Raw genomic sequence first — 18,659 nt, forward strand, 5'->3', positions numbered from 1 at the left:
GGCGTGATTATTGATGACACACTTAAGTTCAACTCTCACATTGACAATGTCATCAAGAAAATTGCCAAGAAGTATGGAACTTTATGTCGACTGAAAAACGATTTAACTATTGCCAGTAAAATACAGCTATACAAATCAATCATCTCTCCTCATCTTGACTTTTGCCCTTCCATTTTATTTCTGGCCAATGCAACACAAATATCGAGATTACAGCGCTTGCAGAATAATGATTTTGAGATGTAATAGATTCACTTCCTCAACTTTGATGCTAGACGCCTTACAATGGTTGTCGGTGAAGCAAAGAATTGTATATTTGACTATGGTGTTCATTTTTAAAGCAGTTAACGGCTTGCTGCCTCGATATTTGTGTGATCGAATTGAAAGAGGAAGTTATTATCATAGATATAATACTAGAAACGCGGCTGAAATAAGAACACCACATTTCTTGACTTGTGCTTCACAGGATTCATTATATTTTAAAGGAATAAATGTTTTCAATTCGATGCCTAGACACATTAAACGTGCGACAACATTAGCAGAATTTAAGAGACATTGCATTTCACACGTTAAAACTGTCTTTTGAACGGTTATCCAGTGATTTTTTTTATGAATTGACAAATTATGTATTTTGACGAAGTTATCTCTAACGGATTATTTTATATGGATAACTGTCATAACGACTTTTTTCAATAATTATTGTAGCACTGCAAAAACTAAATAGTCTACAAAGGTTTGAGCCTCGCGCGCGTATTACGGATATAGAGGACTGAATTTAACATTTGATAAAATAAAATGCAATTTTGAAGCTTATTTGGAAGGTACCTTGAGTTAGTAGTAAGTTTTCTGGCAAATGTTAGGGGTTCGTGAGCATTCCTGACATTGCTGAAAATTATGATAGCATCAGATTGCGGGGTTACTAGTGTAATAGGATGCTTTGTTGATTGTTCATCAACTCTTGATTGCTTGTAATACTTATGAATATTTTAGGTGGACAAAAAGGTGAACTAAGAGGTGGACGCCTGAGCTTTTCCACATTTATATCGCTGTGAAGCAACTGTAAACTCTAGAGGGAATTTATATCTGTAACTGAAACCAGTTCGATTTTGTTTGCTAACCTGGTTAAAATGTCATATTTAATTATGTTAAAGATAAATCGTCCAGCTCAAACCTTTGTAGGGGTAAGAGGTGGGACCATCATCATCATCATAACCTTTATATTGCTGAATTTGGATGTATAGGAGTTTACTCAACATAATTGAATTTGTGTTGCTTGGGCTGCGCGTGTTTAACGATGAATAATTATTTAATGACCGGCAATAGCCGACGCCGCTGGTGTAGTGTTAAGCGTGACTCCTTTTTCACCCCAATGTGTCTGGGTTCAATCCCAGCCGAGGTCGGTGAGATTTTTCTGAGGCATAAAAGGGGAGTAAAGCCGTTGGTCCCGGCCCATGTGTGTTGTGAATGGGTGTGCTATCCTACGCAGGTGTGGAAGCTGCCTTCCTGCATATGTCCGTCGGTGATTGGCACTTGATTGCGGAACAGAGACCGACGTTAAATAAAGGAAAGAAGAAAACATGACCGGAAATGAAGATAAAAACAAGACGTCTGAAAATTTCAACATTTCATCAGGAACCCTAAACGTAAAGTATTTCATCAATATTGTGTTGAGAGTTCTAAGGATTCACGGATGCGGAGGTGAGAACGCTATGTTAAGATTCGCGTTGCATCCATCGACATTCCCTGATGAGGAGATAAACGCCATGATGGGATTTTCTTTGGACTCATCGTCAGACCTATAGGGGGCGGTGTCCTCAAGGACGCCAACAACAACATCACGGTAAAGTTCCAGCTATCTATGAATCGACACAAAGCCTCCCTTGTCTCTTCCGTTATTGCAGCTAATTCACTAATGTTGAGATGGGGTCTTACCGATACGTTACCCTACCGGTGATGTCATTGTGGCTCGCCCTGCTTCATATTCGTGTATAACACAGAACTTATTTAACCTGCTGGTACAGATGCTGTGATGCCACCCCGTGTCTACTGGTATAGCATGTATGGTTCCTAAAAGCATCGGAGACCTGGCCCTTGACCCCCTTCTATAATAAACAATCACAATCACAATCAAAATATATTACGCCCAATCAATCAAGCCCACTAATCGCTCCTTTTGAAATAAAATGCTAATATACGGCTGATGCAATTTTTGAAGCCCTATATAAACGATCATTAGTGATTACTTGAAACGAGAATTCGACAATCATAAAAACGCTGATTCACAATCATTGAAAGTGAAACTGACAGGTTTTATGTGTCAAATGTGTTAATAAATTTGTGTTGGTCCATCAGTAAAGAATACAATTGATCCTTGGCAGATTTGTGATTTTCCTGCATCACAGAGAGTGCGATCTGGTTCTAACGCAAGAAATTATCGACTAAAATTCATAATCAATGAATTAATGTGTGTAGCTGTCCTTTAATGTCCTCTTAAAAGAAAGATTTTGTCCGTTTTAGTCGTATGGCGCTCTTCTTGGTATCTAATTGTACAAATTGGTGCAGTTGAATAAGATGTTAGCAGTGTCCCAATTGCAGGGCTAAATTCAACTCGTTGCAAAAAGTAACAGTTCGAAAGAAAATTTCTATAGGGTAGAGGACTACTTCAGCCTAATCGCCCATTTCGGGCCTATCGAGCAGAAAACTTCAAATAAATCCATGATTTCAGAGTTAACAAGTCAATTATGCGTTTGGTACGATACTTTAGTTGATAAGCTACGGAACGAAGTCAATAAGAACGCGTGATATGAAGGTTTGCACCCATTATTCCCAAAAACAAAAGAATCTTCATCCGAAAGGCCGAAGTGGCGTTTCAATGCGTTAGGCCGAGTTTGGCGTCAAGAAGCAGTGTTAGACTTTTGACAATATCTCAACGATTGGTTTTTCTTTATCAAATCTTACGGTATGTACGGAAAGGTAAATAAATTTGGAAGCCATCAGTCATAATAACATTCCGTTTGGTGCTATACTGCGCTAGATTAAGAAAGACTAAGTGCGGGTTGTGCTTAATAGGCCGGAAATAGGGTAGTTAACCCTATTTAAAAATCTTTGTGATGTCAATGGTTTTTTGGATTCGAATCGAACTCGGTGTGTTTGGTAGAACAATATAATAACAAAAAAGTAAGAGGTTGTATCCAAGGCACGACCGTAGGTTTGACGTAGGATTACGTGCTCGGTATCAATATTTGACGAATATGTTAGGGAAACCACTTTTTCCCACCACGGAAACGCTTCGTTTTCTGATAACAAAATTACGCATTTTCGTGCACAAAACACTTGGAATTTTTGATTTATTAAATAGATAAAGCGCTTTTTGCAGACAATCGGTGATAATTTTGATCACTATTGCAACAGTTGGAATTTGTGTAATTTTCAATAGTGACCTATTTAAAATTGAAACAGTTTTCATTTTAGCAGATTCGTAGAAATTTTTTCAATAGATTGACTTGTTTAGAATTAAAATCCATCCACTATTGACAGAGTTATAAGTAGTCAAAAGCTGACCCCTTTCCGTGATGCGGTCGATTTTGGTTTTTTTGAAATTGCACTCCCAATATTTTGCCAAAAAACGTCATCTTAAGTCAAAAAAACCTCTCATTTGACCCCTGTTTTGCAATCATCCACCGAGGGATCCCGAACAACTTTTTCTTTTGCATAGAAAACCATAACGTTAGGATAAATATTGATAAACCACAAACTTTACCACTTTCTCAAGACCGTGCAAATGAGAGTTTTGCTTGAAAAAAAAAAACAGCCAGAGGGACCAATTTACCGACTTAAGCCTCTTTTATGAATTGAAGACTTATAATTCAAGAGATATTCGGTAAAGGAAGCATAATTTGACGATTTAATTTACAAATGTTTTCTTATTACTAGTTGAAAGTTCCCTATTCAAATGTGGGTACTATTAGAAGCAGAGTTTATTAATATGCTTTATCATAATTGTCAGATGATTCCGGCACCTTACCGTAGAAAAGTCAAAATTAACAGCCTCGGTATCTTGTTCACTGAATTTTTGCAAAGTAGAATGCATTAGGAAGTTATACTTATCTCCATGTTTCAGCCAAACGTACGATGTGCTGCTCGTATTCTGAATCTAGCATATCATTGAAGCACGACTCATATACCTTTTGAACCCGTTCAAGGGTCTGAAAAACATAAACGTTAATTTGTTCATCTCTATGTTATATAATACAGTATTGGTACCTTTTGCCTTTGCCCTCAGCTCAGTCGGTAAAGGCGCAGCTATAAAGCAAGACCATGGGTTCGACTCACGGTCCGGTCTAGGAATTTTTCGGGTTGGAAAATTTCTCGACATCCCTGGGCATAGAGAGTATGATCGTACTTGCCACACAATTATACAACTGTGGAAGTGTATCTTGAACACTAAGTTGAGAGCACGCAATAATCTGCGATAAACAATAGGCTTGGAATGCGAAGAAGAAGCAGAACCTTTCGTAACAATCCAAGCGGTCCATTCGTACTGAGAATTGAACGATATTCAATTAGCTTATTCCAATTCCTGTCGGTGAATCCATATTGGCTGAGTTTTGTGCTATTGCTTTTTTGTGATCCACCGCTTAATGCTTTCAATGGCAAACATACTTTTGCATATATAAACTTACAAATGATCCATAAACAATTGAAAACGCTCCTTAAAAAACACTAAACTTATCCATCAAACTCCGGTGAAAATTCCTCAACAATTTTGGATGATCCATAAAAAAATTTAACTATTATCCATATTTTATGTTAAATTTTGCAACAAAATTGTAAAAATGTACCGCTGGGTTTCTAAAGAAAGAGCATTGGAATTGTACGAATTACCCATACACATATTGCAAATAATCCATCCATTCATCAATGAACCATAAATTATTGAAATTAATCCGTAGAAAATCAAGTTTGTGCTCTAAAAAATATAGGAATGATCCAAAAAATGGATTGAATCCACAATATTATGCTCAGTAAGCAAAATCGGTCACTGCTAAGCCACCGAGCTACAAACCATTACGACTAACGATCACTAAAGCCTGGCAACATGAAGCTATTGAAATGGAATCGATTTTTCCCGGGACACAGCAAAATTTGATAAAGCATGGTTGAGTTCAGCTTTAGATTTCTGTTAAATTTTTAAAGGCAGCAATGTAATGTTAAATTTTTAAAGGCAGCAAACCGGAAAACAACTGGATTGAAGAAAAAATAGAATGCGGAAAATGGTTTCTCCAAGATTGCATTAGATTATCAAATTATATAACATAATTTAGATACATTTTTGAAGTCCGAAATTTTAAATGTTTATATCGTTACAGAATTTCGAATGTTGAACACTACCAGGGGAGTGGGTATTTGGACCAAATTTTATACAGTGATAGAAAAAACTCAGAAATTCTTATAATTTGAAAAAAAAAAAAGAACTCTTCTGAAATCCTATTCCATATAGGGGAAATGTTGGCTTCGGGGGTAAACAAAGTCCTAGAGCACTCCAATTTGGCCAATAGTTGCTCTGAAACACATTGTATCCACATGCCAAAATTGAGCTCCCAAGGACGTTGTTTACCCCCTGACGATAATAGGTTAAGGTATTGCCGAAGCCAACTTTTCCCCTAACACTTTTGAGATCCCGGATAAATATTTTTTTTTGAAAATCTCAAGAGACAATGTTCAAGATGATAAGGCTAGGCCAGTTTTTCACATTTCTAAAATTTTCAAAATTTTAGGCTTCAAAAATTCTCAAATAAAAAAAAAAAACTGACTCTTCGATTCAAATTAACACACTTGACACTCAACATTTGAAGAATTGTCTAGAGAATTTTGATCAGAATGCCAAATGAATTTTGGGGAGGATGTTATTCCTCTACAATTCTCTCTCTCTACCAGAGAGTCTTTAGGAATAATTCTAAAGGAAATTCAGAGGACAATCCCTAAGAAATGTGAAAATAAATTACAGGTAATTCTGAGAAGCATTTCAAGAAGACTTTAGGAAAAACCTATGGGCAAATCCCAAGGTAGTTCAGAAGAGATTTTTTTAAAAGATTATGAAGTCCAGAGAATTCTGAAGCAACTTTGAAAGATTTTCAGGTAGCAGTATAAAGGAATTCGGGAAGAGAATGCAACGTGAATTAATCCTTCTACAAACTTAATTATGAAATGAAAACAATTTTAACACTACTTCTTATGATAGCTTGGGGCCCACAGGGTGTCCCACATCAAATTGCATCATGGAAAAAACGCTGTAGAAAACTACCAATTGGGTATTTTCTCTTGAAAATTTGGGTAGAAGTAGTTTAGTGTGTATTGTTTACACTGTATTTTTATCGCTGTCAGTTTTTCGAATGTGGCGTCTTCCGAAAAGCAACGCCGCGAATTGATTTTGCGCAAGCACCTGGAAAATCCTCAACTCTCTCATCGGGACATCGGAAAACAACTCGGAATCGTGCAGTCATCGGTGAGTCGGTGTGATTAAACGTTACTACAAAATTCTAAGCATCGAACGGAAGGAGAAATGCGGTCAAAATGGATGTTCTATCAGTGATCAGGATCACAAGCGTGTCGTGAAAGCGTTTATGCGGAATCCCAATGCTTCGGTCAGGGATGTGGCCACAAAGTTGAATCTGTCCAAGTCTTTCGTTCAGAGATCCAAGGATCGAGAAGGGCTGCATACGTACAAAGTGCAGAAGGCTCCAAATCGTGACGAACGGCAAAATACGGTAGGCGTCAAGGCGGACTTCCGGGGCTACTGTTCTTCACCGCCCAGCATGTTCCGGAGGAAGTAAGGAAGCAGAAACTTTCAAAGTTTGCCAAGAAATACATGATTTGGCAAGCGATCTGCTCATGTGGCAAACGTAGTGTGCCGTTTGTGACTACCGGGACTGTAAACGAGGAGATCTACCTCAAGGAGTGTCTACAGAAGCGTTTGCTTCCTCTGTTGAAGCAACACGAGGGCCCTACGATCTTCTAGCCGAATCTAGCTTTGTGCCACTACTTAAATGTTGTCCTGGAGTGGTACGAAGCTAACGAGGTCACTTTTGTACACAAGGACATGACCTCCCCCCCCCACCAACGCACCGGAACTAAGGCCCATCGAAAAATACTGGGCTATTATGAAGCAGGCACTTCGGAAACATCCCAAGAAGGTTAAATCTGGGGAAGACATGAAGAAAAAGTGGGTTTCCTTACAGAAGAAGCTGCAGCCAGATGTTGTAAAGAACGTAATGAGTGGAGTTAAGCGTAAGGTGCGAGCTTACGGTTATGGTATTGAAGTTGAATAAAATAAATATGCCAAAAGCTTACTAATGGGTTATATTTTATTGTCTGATAGTTTGAAAAGGATCGGTCAACTAGGTAATTTTCTACAGCGTTTTTCCGTGATGCAATTTGATGTGGGACACCCTTTAGAAAACCTCTTAAATGTTAATCAATCATTCAATGATTTAAATCAAATTCTAAGGAGAATTCCGAGGGGATATGGAAAGTAATTCCTAGAGAATCTAATGCTGAATAAAAATAACTGGAGAAAAATATGTTGCGGATTTGAAAATTGAATATAGTTTTAAGGAAATATCTACGAGAATTCATTAGGATTTTGTAAACATTTAAAGAGATTTCCATAAGAGTTTCAAAGAGGAGATTTCACAATGAATTTAGATTATTATTTCCTGAAAACTCTGAGAACCGTTACAGAAGATTCTGACATAGAACAACATTTGGAGCTTGCAAAAGTTGGTAAAGAATTGTGTTCAAGGCAAAAAACTACTTAAGATTCTCACTATAATCATTTGAAATCATTATCACCACCTTGGGTTTGAAAACTTATCAAAACTCTAGGATATTGCTATTTTTTAGATCTAACTTGGTACATATCACGAACTAAGGAAAAGTGAATATTCGAAATAACGGATTAAGAATATTCTTAAAGAATTCAAAATTTAAATTTGATTTTAAAATATTTTTTACATGAGCATGTACATTTTTTAAATTACAAATACCTAAGCACATGTAAAACATGTATTTTAGGTTCAAATCAAGTTCAAAAACTAGTATCTGCTCAAGCTGTTCCCAACAACCTACGAGTTCTAACGGGACTTTTTAAGAAATCAGTCCAGCAAAAGATCTGAATTGAATACCTAGGTGATTCACATTTATTGACATTATTGATGAGCAACACAATAATTGGGTAAAGAAGAATTGCATTATAACACACCATCGACTGGAAATGCTTTCGCAACGTGGGGTTTTAGGTAGTGATGAAACGTCGCTAGAACTATTCCACAGCCGCAGTCAGTAATGAGCAGAAGGAGGACGCACATCTTTTGCCTGTAGACTTGAAGACATACTTCACGTACATCATACGGGTTAGGCAAAAGATGTGCGTTTGACTTAATACTGTCGCATTAATGGCCCCTCGAATCGTAAGAAGAATGGATAGCAGGTGAATTTTAAAGAAGATGTAAAGATAATTCTAATGAGAATTCAGATAGTTAACAATGTATTAAAATGGTTTTTCGATGTATAAGACCATCTCGTTACTGTCAGATTTTCATTTATGTACCAGAAAATATACGGATAATTGAATTTTATCGGGATGTCCACGGTTTGCATCACTGCATTCGAGAATCCCGGGAAATGTTACAATCCCGAGATGAAAGCTCTACCTACAACCATTGAGCATGGTTAATCTCTTGTAAGCTGCTGTTTACATGTTATTTATTTCGCACCATATTTTCAACGTGCTCGATGTACATTGCCCTCGGCGTGAAAATAATGGTTTTTAGTTTTTGCCGTGCACAGAAAAAAAATTGTTTTATATATTCGTTTGTGCATGATGCATTACTTTCGCTTCAAAGTTTCAGTCCCATGCCATGAATTACATATGTACGTGTTCGAATAATATCACCCCATAAACCTAAATGATCTAATGAAACTAACCTTGCTCGACATCCACGTCGGTTATCACTTCGGTGTTCTCCGTTCGTCTGTACACGGTCACCAGTTAAGGTAGATGCCGTTGATTCACCGCTACTGGACTATTTTTTTTAACTTAACCCAACCAACACTCAGCTACAGTACACTTCGCTAAAGTTCTGAAACCGAGCGGTCCCGTGCGCGGGCTGTTCAAGCAACACTCCCGAAATGGAAAAAAGGAAAGGGAAAAGAATACAACCGGAGACGGCCGGCTGGCAGTGGCGCTACCTTTCGCGGTATTTGCTCGCCTATCTAATGCATATATGTACTAGATATGGCGATAGGGTGCGCGTTGGGTTGAGATGAATTTCCAAAGATAACAACACCAGCTGAGTGGTGGGCCTACGAGCACGCGGTCGTCGAGAGCAATTGGGTATTCCGAAGAATTGACGTATTCTTCGTTTTGTTTTACTAGAGAGACTGCGGTTTCACGCTGTGCGAAATTTTCTGTAGGTTGGGTACACTTTTTGTTTTGCTTTCTTCGACGCGGGAAGTGAAATGTTCACCGTCGTCGCTGAGCTTTGGGAATCGCACAATCTACCGATTCGATTTGTGGAATTCTCCGTCTGCTACCTTCGTCTACGTCTGCGGCGAGAACCCGGTTGGAATCTGCAAGCGAAAATACGCACGAAGAAAGGAATAGGGAAAGACATCATTGGATGAGTTTAAATATAGACCGCATAGTGGAGTGCTAATTTTGGAGAATGTCTTGGAATTGATGGAAATTAATTATACTCTTCGAGGGTATCAGTGTACGGTAAATGTCGTAGGGTTCATTGACGGAAGCCCCATTGTGATTTGTCTTAAGACTGATTCACGAAATTCTGTCTTATGGAGCGGCGGAATTACGCTCTTCTAGAGCGTAATGGAAATTCAATATCAATTCATAGATGCTGAAAATAATTAAATTTAATTATAGCTCAAGTTGACAATGCCTAGTCTGTAAATTTAATAACTTCCATCCAACTAGGAACTGTAAATTGAGCCCAAGATTTACTAAACCTTCTCCAACATTGAAAAATGTGCGACCTTGCTTAATTGCCGCAACACTCCCATCCTGTATCCCTTCACCTTTTCTCAAGTGATCCACTTCTCCGCTATTTGAACTTTATCTTAAATTATTCATTAGATTCACATTCCCTCCCTGCACATAGCTCTATTCCAGTACTTCCTCCACCGACCGGCAGCATCATCATGAGCTCAGTTTCATGCTACTTTTATCTATCGGAGGAGCAGCCGCAGCAGTGGTACTTGACTTTTACGTCATTTTCAATTTCGTTCCTCACTTTTCAACTCTCCGGCCAATTCTGGTAGATAGGGAGGGATGTATAACGGCGTTCATTGCACACAGGCAGAGCGGAGCGTGAGCCTTCGTAGAAACGGGATGCCCAGAGCCTCGGAGGATAAAGGATCCAGTGTAGCAGTACATTATCGGTGGAGTCTATGTGGCAAGTGGCTGCTGCACAGTGATACCTATGATTATTGCTTCCTTTCGGGCTTTTTGGCTTTCTTCGGGTACAGTAGGGAACGACGGGGTAAGACGACCAGCCTTTAGAGTATTGAAACAATTAAGTCTTCAATCTTTTAAATTTGTCGAACCTCTTACCGGAATCCCTTTATGAAGAGCTTTGAGTGTGTTGGACTTCATCAGTGCCAAGTACTCAACACCAGTGTTGAGGTGTTGACTACTTGGCACTGATGAAGTCTGCAAGTAGTAGACGAAATACGCGTATCTGTCAAAAGATAAGCAAATTATTATGGATTTAAAAGGAAATAATCCAACACACTCAAAGCTCTTCATAATTAAGTCTTGAAAAAGATTAATGATGCAGAGTTCTTTGCTATAGTATAGTTGATTTTGTAAAATACTCGGTGGCGAAACAGCCCTAGACTGAAAGCTTCCCTAGTAATGAAATTACGGCATTTATTGTTTTAGAGCAATATATCATACCTATCTATATAGGGGAAATGGATGTAATGTCGGCCTAAATGCCCCTAATTTGGGCCCATACATAAATTCAGCAATCGACTAAATTTTCAATTGCGACCAAAAATATCCATAAGTAGAAGCTAAAAACACGATCCGTTAGTGCGATCCCGGTAGCTGGTTGAAAACCAATTTGTAAGTTAATTTGATGTTTCTTTTTACGATTGTTGTTCAAACCTAATAAAAATAAATTAGAGTCGAGTGGCTGATGTAGTCCAACTACGAAAAGTTTTCACAACGTGGGTGTCCAAAATTAATTTCCTTCTATCGGCTTCCATCTGTCACAACCTTTTTAAAATCTGAATGAATCGTAACAAAACTTTTACCACTGAAAAAGAAGAGCTTTCCAAATAATCTGCTGTCAAAACATTCGAGAATCGACCACTAGGACCCCTGTAAAAAAATAAGCGGTGCGTCCAAATTTTAAGTGAATCGAGATTTAAGTATAATTTTAGTCTTAGATAGATCTTCTTTATCTATCTTTAGTTAGCTGTTTTTTTGGAAGCACAAGCATACAAGTGTCGCGTAATGAGAGAATTCTGAATTAACCAGCTCTCGAATTAGAAGACATTGGACATTTGAACAACTTTCCCGAAGACGGAATAATTATGTATAGTAAAGATCTCAAGATATATTTTATACAGGATATTGACTTGCACATTAGCGCTGGATAGTTAGACGATTTTGTACTACTGTTCTCTAACCAATACGCGAAATTTTAACAAAGACAGTAACCTTTTATATAGGACAGGATCCTGTCATATTACTGTGGTCGTCTTACCAATAGGGGTGGACAATCTTTTTTTCTTTGATTTGTTTTCCGTCGATCTTGTTTTCCGTGCTGAGCACCAATGCTACCGACTCCAGGGAGGCAGCTCCCACACCTGGACCCTACCTATCGACCCATCAACTCATGAACCGGGGACCAACAGCTTTACTTCCCTTCCGAAGGAAGAAGTGATCAGAGACGTTATGCCTCAGAACATCCCGGTGGCACCGACTGGGATTGAACCCAGGCCTGCTGGGGTGAGAGGTAATCACGCGCGTGGTCAACCTTACCCCGCATGATTTTTTTCTTTATTTATTTAACCTTTTTTGCATCGCGATAAAACATCATCAAATGAAATGAAAATTTGCTAAAAATCTATAAAGATCAATATTCACTAAATTTAACGCGGAAATTTTATACGCCTTTGGTAAAAAATTTCGTCAAGCTTAGAATGACCGTCTTACCCCGTCGTTCCCTATGAATCTAGGGAGGAAAATTAAGGCTATTAAGGCTAAGGCAATATCTGTGTATGTGTGACTGACAAAAAATAAGGTTTCAGCTATGTAGTTGGTGTAGAATTTGTTGAAATCCATGATAAGTGACAGAGGTGAGCAGCGTCAAAAGACTATAAAGATCTTATGTAAAAATTATACTAGTTACTCACTGATTTTAAATATGACCACCCTCAGCCACCTCAAATCCTCACGCTCCCTTTAAGGAGCACCTATAGTTGTGTGTAATTATAACTAGGGTAACGTAGCTTGGGTAGATCACCTTTTCGTTGTACGTTATGAGATGTAAGATCTAACACCGAGATTATTCAGTGCGAATTCAAAACGTTGTGCATTACAAACATTACTTATGTTGACACTGATAAATAATTCGTGATGTGCTATAACAGACTATAAGCCTGAAAATATGCCTAATGGTCACCTTCAGATGAAAATCTCTTACATGTTGATCAACCAATTAATGGATAATTGTTTCAAGGAAATCTTATGCTGATTAGAGCACCCGCACCAATGCGTTGTTATTCGGGCTGCTAGTTTGACAACTTTAGCCATTGCTATTTTAGTTAGCAACTTGTTAACGCACCGGTCGTTGCTATCACGATTGTGAATTTACGTTTTGCTAAACTTATCGTCGAACTTCGAACTGAAAGTGATCACAGAGTTTCGTGATTGTTTTTTCGACAATATTGATATATCTAACCACGAAAACTGAAGATTGATCCATCTACAGACCCAAGTACTTAAGAAACGGTCCTCCGGAAGATCCGAATAGCCCAGCGATTTTTTTAAATCACTTGTTGTGATGCTACATGAATGAATTTGAATCTGGGACCAGCATGCGCACACTGGTGGTCACGAAGCTGCCCTCTGGGAGATGCGGAATATCTATAAAAGTGGTCAATTCGTAAAAATGATCAATATATTTATCTGCATATGCTCATCTAATCAAAGTTTCGCACCAAAAGGCATAAAGGCATTTTCGGATGCCCATCTGGATTACATATTTTAGCTTGTGAATGTATCAAAAAATGTTGAAACTTTTAAGAAGTTCTGATTGATCTTTAAGAGTAAGTTTCGACAGCTCCAGGGCAATCTAATAGATTTCAGGAAAATTTACTTTAGCGAAGATCAAGAGCTTTAGGGCAGTTCCATTAAATTCGGGAAAATTTAAGCTTAATGACCTATGAGTAAGTTACGTGAACTTCGGGTAAGTTCTAAAAATGTTAGGGCAGTTTCATGAATATCAGGACAACTGTAAGAACTTGAGGGACGTTCCTAAAACTTTAGGTTCGTTTCAAGAACTTTATGGCAGTTCCATTTATTTCAGTAAAATAGAAGAAACCATCAAGAAGTTCCGAAAATTTATAGATAGTTAAAAAACTTCAGAGAATGAACTTAAAACATTAAGAAAGCTACATAGAAGATCCACGTTAAAAAGGAAGTTTAAAACCTCTACTGGGCTGTAGCATTAATTTCTTAACAATTCCAGGAACACCATCAGGAGAACATAAGGGAAGTTTCATAACCTTCAGGAAACAATATAGATCTTCAGGAGAGTCTGAGAAATGAAAAGAGGTACTGAGAATTTCAGAAAGTTTTATACGAAAACTGTAGGAACAAAAGATAAGTTCCGAAAACTTCTGGAAATTTTGGTGTACTTCAGGCAAACTTCAAAGTGGTTCCAAAAACTTCAGGAAACTGCAGGAACTTTTAAGAAAATTTAAAAAATTCAGGAATATGCAGAGAACTGTAGAGAAGTCAAAATAATTTCAGAGATGATAACTTGAGAAAAATTGACATTTTAAAGGACTTCCAAGTACCTCAAAGAAGTTAGACTAGAGAGTTTTAGGGAATTTCAGATCTGTTAACGGCACTTCCAATAACTTCATAACTTCGTGAAATTCAATAAATTCCAGACTTTCAGGGAAGTTCGAAGACTTTTATAAGTAAAGTCCGATAAATTCCGGTCAATTTCATAAGCTTCAGAAAAGCTTCGAGAATTTTTTGACAGTTCTATTTATTTCAGGGTAATATCAAGAACTTCAATAGAATTGAGAGCACTTCAGGAATGCTTCGAGAGCAGAAGGACTAATCAGAGAAACTAAGAACAGTTCAACTAATTTCAAGGAAATTGAAAAATGTTTTAGAAGTTCCAAGAAACTCAGGGAATTTCCGAAACTTCATCAGAGTACCAAGACCTTTTTTTAAATTTCAGAAACATAAGAGAAGTTACATGAGCATCAGGAAAATGTGAAATCATTTTAAGGGAGTTCCATGGTTTTCAATGCAGTTTAAAAAACTGCAAAAAAATGCAGGAACTTCATCAACGATCAGATTAAGTTCAAGAAAATCGCGAGATCTTTTAAAATTTTCAGAAATCTTGAAGAACGTCTGGAGACTTTCAGAGAAGTATATAGATTTTTTGGTAGTTTCATTATATTTTGGAAAGTTCTCGGAACTTCGTATTAGTTTAATTTAGTTATGGAAAATTGCAGGATATTACAAGGAATTGAAAAGAATTATGGGATATATCAAGAATTTCATGAATTTTGCGATGCTTCAGAAACAATGCGAGATCTTCAGGAAATTTTATAAATATGATTAAAATTTCCGGAACAATAGAAAAATTAATAAACTTCAGGAAATATTCAAAACGTCACGGAAGTCCAAATAAAACTAAGATTTTACGCGATTTGTCTACTTTCGTGGATGTTCAAAATCTTCCAGAGAACCACACCGCTACCTGATTGCATATGCTAGTCCTAGATCCTAATTTATACACGTAGCTTCAGAATAAGTTAATCATGAAGCTCTTGAATCTTTTTTTTATGAATTGATCACTTTTACGCATGGTCCTGACCTCTCAAAAGACCGGGTTGTGGTCAGCTGATGTCGCATGCTGGTCCCAGATCCAAATTTATTAATGTAGCATCAAAATAAGTGATTTTAAACAAATACGGAGCCTAGGATCTTTCTATGAATTGGTCCCCTTTACCGAGGGGGCTACACATCTAAATCTCAATTCTAGATACTCAAAAAATCTCACACTAGCGAATCAATCTTCGAAAAATCATCTTTCATTTCTCGCATCTACTTGCATCGTGCTTCATTTTTTTGCAGGAAATCTTCAAAATCGACATAAATCTTCCTCCTATCTGCTCAGCGTGCGTGCAGCTAGCCACAGCAAAACACAATCTGTTCTGCATCGTAGATAGAGTCATCTCACTTGCCCTTTACGGAAGTACCGGATCTTTCCAAAGACCGTTTCATGGCCACCAGAGTGCACATACTGGTTTCAAATCCAAATTCATTCATGCAGCATAACAACAAGTTGATTAAAAAAATCTAGATACTTTTTTACTGTTTTTCCGGGTTTCCAGAGGAATACTTTGCTGTCCCATGGGTCCACATTTTTGTCCCAGATCCAAATTTATTCATACATCACAATGTTCAAACGAAAAACAAAAACAAAATCATAGCTTGGGCCGGTTGCTATCGCGCTGCTATATTTGTCAACCCGCTATTCACCGAGAGGCAGATTGTTATTTCCCGCACTTGAATAGCAACCTCCAATGCGGTTACTGCGTTATGGTGGAGGTTGCTAAAATAGCTTCAGCAACGCATTGGTGCGGGTGCTCTTATAGCTCAAACAATTATTAGCAGAATTTTAAGGTAGTTTAAAGATAATCGCAAGTGAATTCTTAAGAGTTTTGAAGGGATTTCAAGGAGTATTCGGGAATGTCTCAAGAAATTCTGATAAATTTTCCAAGGAAATTCTAAGCAGAGTTTCTAAGAATTCCTTGAAAATTCCGAGAGATTTCTCGAGAGCATTTTGGAAGAATTTCAGGGAAATTCTGAGGATAATTCTCATGGAATTCTGAGGCGACATCCAAGTAAATCTAAATAGGGCATAGCAAAAGATTACCGGGGAATATTCTAAGCACATTGCATAGAAAATTATGGGGAGTAGCCCCCTAAAGTGGGTAGATCACCTTTTTGTGGTACGTTGCGGGATGTAAGATCTACCACCGATTCCTAGTCCTGACTACTTCAAACAAGGGGGACAGTAATCAGTAATCAAAGGAACAAATCTTAGTCCTTGTTACTTTGTATGCCTTGTTAACAGTGATGAGTCCTAGGGTTGCCTGGACCGAGGATGATTTTGAAACAAGGAAAAAATTGTTAGTCTTCATCTATGTGACTCCTTATCTTCTATTCGTTGTTCTCTAGTTTAAAGTGGTTGAGACTAGGCCTCTCATGCATGGTCATTATCGGTGTCATTGCTTTATTTTATTGCTAAGAAAACCAATTTTGACCGACAAAGGAGTGCGCCTTTGGAGAGTACTCTCACTCATCGAAGGGTATAAATAGCGGGACCTTTCAAGTAGAATCGAATCCTTGCAATGAAGGCAAGAATGAATAAGCTCGGCCCAAATCTTCAAAATACCTACTACTTTTGTCGTATATTGATTTATCAGGTTAACGGTAGATCAAAACATTAAAATTTTGTTATTAGAATAGGCAGTAAAATGAACTACTATTTAAGCTGTTATCACACTGTTTGACCAAACGTCAAATATTTAGCTAATTTTGACAAATGTATTTAACGAAATATTGCAATGGTAAATATTTGGTTTGTATTTGTCAAATTGTGTGATGGCCTTTTTATTTATTGCCAAACATGTTTTTTTTAATCAGCCAAATAATTTATTTGACACTCTACACTGAAAAAAGTTTTCACTTAGTTTCTATTAGGAACGCACATAATATTTTTCCAATAAAAAAATAATGATTGTTATCTGAATATCACATAGCATAAGAAATTTTATATGAGAAATCATATAGATTTCATTGAACACATAATGTGCATGTGATTCAGTGGTGCAATTTCCAATTATGGGATCACATAAAAGTTATGTGAAATTCACATGGATATTTTCCACTGGTTATGTGATTTATTTTATGAGTGTAGAAATTCCTGAGTAGCAAACAACATCAAATAATCGTCGCTTGCTGTGATCGTACTTGACCACTAGAATAGACGATTTATGTGATGTGACATTCAAATGCATTTTTGACTGAAAAACGAACGATGTCCATCGTAGATCCTTTGAGAGTACATATGGACTTTTGTTTTCTCCCGGACAAGTTCCTTCAGAATCGATTCTGGATCAAGTCTAATAGAGGAAAAAATTGATGCGATGCGGCATATTATTTCACACTAATTTTATATGAGAAATCGAACTGTAACATTTGAGGTCCCTCTTGAATGCTGGACAAGTTCCCCTGAAATATGTTTCTTTATTAAGGATTTATTTGATGGACACACTGTCCTTCTCGGATAGTTTCTTTGTTTTTACTGGGATATTTGTTGGGCCTCTCAAAAGAGTCCATAGGACCCGAAGCTACCCTTGATTAACGGAGAGATTTCCTCAATAATAACCTCCCCCACTTTGAACTGCAGGACCTTCTAGTTAAGCATTTTCAGAATGCTCGACATATACCTCCCTATGAAAGCAGCATGCGCATGATAGGTAAAGCTCGCTGCTCTCTATGCATGGCTCATGTATGCCTCGGTGGCAAGCCATCAGAACTCCCACATCCTCGCTATAAATGTACTTTGTGTCAAGAGAATCCCCGTTCAATGAACTCATAAAATATCCTTATACATGCGTCCCTAGGTGCCAAGGAGGTTAGAGGACTCCGGGTACCCTCCTCTTCATGTTTTTCTCAATTTATGAACCTTAGATAAAGTTGTACGTTTTCGGCTTTTTCAACTTTAATTTTGGGTAACTTTTCCTACGTTGAGCCTTGTTAAATGGTTACTTTGACCTTTTCTCAGATCCGGAAATATTTATGCGAGTTTCCAAAATTACCAATGGACCTACTTCAATGATATGTGAGATGAAATATCTGTGATGTCAGCCCGTGGAATTTATAAATTTGTTTTTTTTTTACAATTTATTTGGAGAATTGACCTTTCCCAACACCCCAACACAGAACCATGCATGTGTTTCCTATGAACATTCCTGAGATCCGGAAATATTTTAACGAGTTTCCGGAAATGGACCTATATTTGAGGTGAGATATTCGGAGTGATTTGAGGTTTGGGCGTAATTACTTTTGTAAACAAACACTTCAATCACCGATTTCTCGCCAATAAAAACTCAGCCTAGAAAACTATCAACACACTCATGTAGAGGAATGATTCCTCTGGCATTTGGAATAGTTTGTTTGAGAGATTGAGCTTTTATTCGCAAGAAATTAGCGATTGACATATTTGTTTACAATAGCAATTACGCCCAAATCTCGAAGTTCTCCGGATATTTATTATTTCAAGCCAAGGAAATTTTAAAATTCACTTTACTATATA

The 18,659-nt window shown here is 37.6% G+C and overlaps 1 protein-coding gene across 5 annotated transcripts in view; it reads right to left on the bottom strand.

Moving 5' to 3' along the window:
* The window catches only part of rgn (regeneration), a 379,503-nt gene that overhangs the window by 354,292 nt on the left and 6,552 nt on the right, over positions 1-18,659 (bottom strand). For 3 of the 5 annotated variants that reach the window (XM_065224683.1, XM_065224679.1, XM_065224680.1), the window contains exon 2: positions 8,983-9,627. The exons of the other annotated variants lie outside the window; for them this stretch is intronic. The gene's annotated coding sequence lies outside the window, so the exon portion shown is untranslated. The remainder of the gene's footprint in view (positions 1-8,982; positions 9,628-18,659) is intronic. 5 annotated transcript variants of the gene reach the window in all.

Source organism: Ochlerotatus camptorhynchus, unplaced genomic scaffold (genome assembly GCF_037179485.1).
Source record: "Ochlerotatus camptorhynchus isolate MF236.1 unplaced genomic scaffold, CSIRO-AGI_Acam_v1.1 ptg000213l, whole genome shotgun sequence".
NCBI classification, from domain to species: Eukaryota; Metazoa; Arthropoda; class Insecta; order Diptera; family Culicidae; genus Ochlerotatus; species Ochlerotatus camptorhynchus.